Source organism: Lissotriton vulgaris, chromosome 12 (assembly GCF_964263255.1).
Source record: "Lissotriton vulgaris chromosome 12, aLisVul1.2, whole genome shotgun sequence".
NCBI lineage: Eukaryota > Metazoa > Chordata > Amphibia > Caudata > Salamandridae > Lissotriton > Lissotriton vulgaris.
This window is the reverse complement of record NC_141700.1, coordinates 711,945,271-711,948,917: the sequence shown is the minus strand read 5'-3', so window position 1 is coordinate 711,948,917 and position 3,647 is coordinate 711,945,271. Positions and strand designations below refer to the sequence as shown.

Genomic DNA, 3,647 nt, shown 5'->3' with positions numbered 1-3,647 from the left:
TGGGCAAATCACTTAATCTCCCCATGCCTGAATATGTAATGTAAATACGGTGCTCATGTAAAGCGCTCCAATACCTTCGGGTCGAGTTCGCGCTATATACAATATGCAAAAAAACAAAGAGTGTATATGTAACGAAGCCTCCACTCCACAGCTTTGCTGAAACAACGATGCAGCTGTGCTGTTCATATACCTCCACGTTACAGATGTTGCCTTGCTGTGCCCCATGTCCCCGCTTTACATGGATCATATCAGGCCAGGGTACAAGTACAACCCTCCTGTTTCTCAAGAAAATCTCCACTTCCTAGTTAAACACTCTCCTCCGGGCGCCCGCCACTTCATCCAGTGTCCCCCACACGGCTCTGCTGCAGGCAGTGATAACGTATTGCACGAGTTGCCCAACGAAACCCACCGTGCATTGTTGTTCTCTTGGTCCCGAAGTGGAAGAAACTTTTGCCACGCCTGTGTGTACAATCAGAGAAGCGGTACCTCAGGTTCCTAACAAGCTGTAAAATGTTTTTTTTGCATTCATGGCAACAACGACCGGTAAGTTTAAAGGGCGGGGACTGAACTCATCGAAGACGGCTTGGATAGCAGCCCCCGAATGTGTGCAACGTTTTATCATCAACAAACTTTTAAAAAGTTGTTAAAAGTTTACAGTTGCGAACGTAAAGACCTGTTACAGTGCGTCACTTTTTAAATGTAATATTGATAAAAAGCGACTCTGGTGGGACTCGAACCCACAACCTTTGAATGCCTTCACATTTCCTAGAAGTCCAATGCGCTATCCATTGCGCCACAGAGCCGTCTGACGTAGAATCGTTGGACAGAGTTTCTTAACAGAGAACACACCAGCTATAGATCTTATTGAAAAGTTGGTGTTTATAAAATCGAGCTAAGAATATAGCCATTGCTCGCAGCAATGGCAGGAAACATAGTAACAAACATCTGTTGCCGATCAAGACAGAAGTGTCCGCCCATAACTCACTGCGAGAGGTAAACTATACGCAGAGTTCCAAAATCCATTTGTTGCGTAACCTTGTCTCGCCTTTTTTTTAGCATTTTTTATGCTATCTGATGTCATAGTTTTGAAGTATATATGTTTGCTATATTGATTAACGGCGTTTGGTTTGCACAAGCTGGCTAGGTTCTTGCCGCCAGCCCGTGGCGTAGCTCAAGCATTTCCAAACGTCAAAGTTTAAATCAGTAAATGATTTACGTTTCTTATTTGTTTACAACCCCCGGACCAACTTCACCAAGAGTGCTATTGTTCGTTTAAAACTCTCGGATAAGTAATGGTCCCTGCAAAACCCACCATCTTGCGGCTGAATGTAGTACTGCGCTCAACGGGTGCTGAGACTTGAGCTACAATGGCTGAAGAGCTAACGGAAAATATGTAAATATTTCCAGATTAACAGGATCTCCGGCTACGGCGTGTATTTAGCAACATTCGTGGAAGGATGTCAATGGTACTTAAGTTGAATTAATACATTTCCTAGAATGCACTTCAGCTCAAACAACAGTACCCAGAATTCTAAAGGCCCTCCGCCAACCTACTGTAGTTGAAACCTAACTTGAACATCATATACATTGCCTGGGGGTTCTTTTGTTCAGCCCTGGTCATGCTGAAGTCTATCAACTGGTAATGCGAGGTATATTAGGGCAGACCTCTCTGGTTACCAGTGCTGTGCGTAGAAAAGGGAGGGCGAACAAACTATTGTATGTTTTTTTTTTTTTTTTTTTTTTATTTCTGTAATTTTTTTATTGGGTAAAAAAGTTGGTCAGTTTGTGATTTAAGAAAAGAGACACTCTTGAAGGGTAAGGGCGTGCTTCATATGACTCGTCTTGCTTCTTAGGGTCAGTATAGCACATGTATGTTTGTTTAGTTTTCTGAGAATAGTGACTGCCCATGGTGACACTGACACCTGACCCTTGATTGAAGTGCTTTGTCCTCCACTTGCCTGCACTACAGTGAGGGTCCGGTACGCATCAATGTCCTGTTGACTGCATGGGCTGGGAGGACTGCTCTCGCTGCCCACTGTACACCTTTGAGGTACAATAAAGACGTGTCTGCTCTGCTCTCAGTTCAGGGCTCTTCTACGGGAGACTTCCAGTGCAATGGATAATAATAAAATAGATCACAACATGCAGCTTAGAGCTTCTTTCGAGGATTACCTACTTGACTTTTATTGACAAATTATACGACAGCATGTGCGGATGTTTTCATATAAATTGTTTTCTAGTATGCATCAAAAAGCATAATAAACATTAAAGGTTTCACCAGTACTGTTTATTGGGTGTGATGTGTGGTGCTATGAATATGTAAAAATGTGTAAATGCCCATGGATATAATGTCAAAACAGCGCTGAAAGAGGAGACTGTGAACATATGCTATGCAGTGAACCATCAATTATTGTCTTTCCTGAAGCTGCACTGCCTTTCTTCGTTGCTCTTGGCTTCCTTTGTACTGTATCACTTGGGCTGCTTTCTTGTCTATTTCGATCACCTGCTCTTGAGTCACAGACTTTACTTCCTATTCTTGTTTGTACCACCAGAGAACCTGCTTTTGGATTCTTTGAATGTATTCTTCCACTGCTGTTGTACTTACTACTTACAAAAATAAGCATTGGCAAATCAACTTGTCTCGCCAGAGAACAATTTTCCTTTTTTCACGTTTTGCATGTGTGTCTATCATTTATAATGTTGCACTCAATGGGACTGCCTGTCCTGCTCCTTCACCCCTTTGTCCTTCTTTGTCTGTCTCTCACTCACTCTCTCTCCACTTCACATGAAATTGTCGATATTTACCCCAAAACACATTGCCTTGAATAGCTCGCTCTCCCTCTTTTGCCCCTTCCTCTGCCGACACAGATTGCTGCTTTTGCTAATTGTCTGTCACTCTGCCTCCCCACCCCTCTCTCTTTCGGCGTCACATAACATGCTGCACATTGTATGCATTTTTGTGTTTTTTTGCTGAGATTTATGATGTGGTGGTGCCCGACTCTTTATTGGCAGGCTTTGCTATTGTCTTGATTTATTTTTTGTTTTTTTTATTTTAAGAGTTTTATATAGCGCTGGCTAGACCCGGAGGTATCAGAGCGCTTTACATGAGGTTCCACAAAATTACACGATTACATCAGTTCCAATTTACATAATATATTATTTCATTGAGCACTCAAAAAGTCCAATAGAAATCTTTTTCAAGTTATGCAGTAGTAATTTAATCTTGGAAGTTTTCAATTCTTTTCTTCATTGAAATACACTCTTCAACATAGTCTCCAAACTTTGCAGCCAACACGTGTTTCGTCTAGTCTGATTCGACTAATGACTTCCTCAGGGCTGCAACCCAAAACAAAGTATAATCGCTATTATAACATTATATCATAATTTTGATATAACACACTAGTCAAATAAGACCATAATCAACAGGGAAACATCCCAAAGCCACACTGGTGTTTGAAAAAGGAGTATATAATGTAGTAAATATGTTAACAAAGATTGGCTGTCTGGATCCAGAGGTTTCCACAAATGTGGTAAATGCTCTTCATGCAGATGGGCCAAGAAAAAAGTAGTTACGTTCAACTACAATGATACAGGTGAATACGCTATAGACAAATTCATCAATTGCGATACGACCTATGTTGTTTATA

The 3,647-nt window shown here is 41.4% G+C and overlaps 1 non-coding gene across 1 annotated transcript; it reads right to left on the bottom strand.

The window, feature by feature from the left end:
* Positions 1–716: 716 nt before the first annotated feature.
* On the bottom strand, positions 717–803 carry TRNAR-UCU (transfer RNA arginine (anticodon UCU)). Its single transcript is given in 2 exon segments — positions 717–752; positions 767–803. It is a non-coding gene; the product is annotated as a tRNA-Arg (tRNA).
* Between the last annotated feature and the right edge of the window lie 2,844 nt (positions 804–3,647).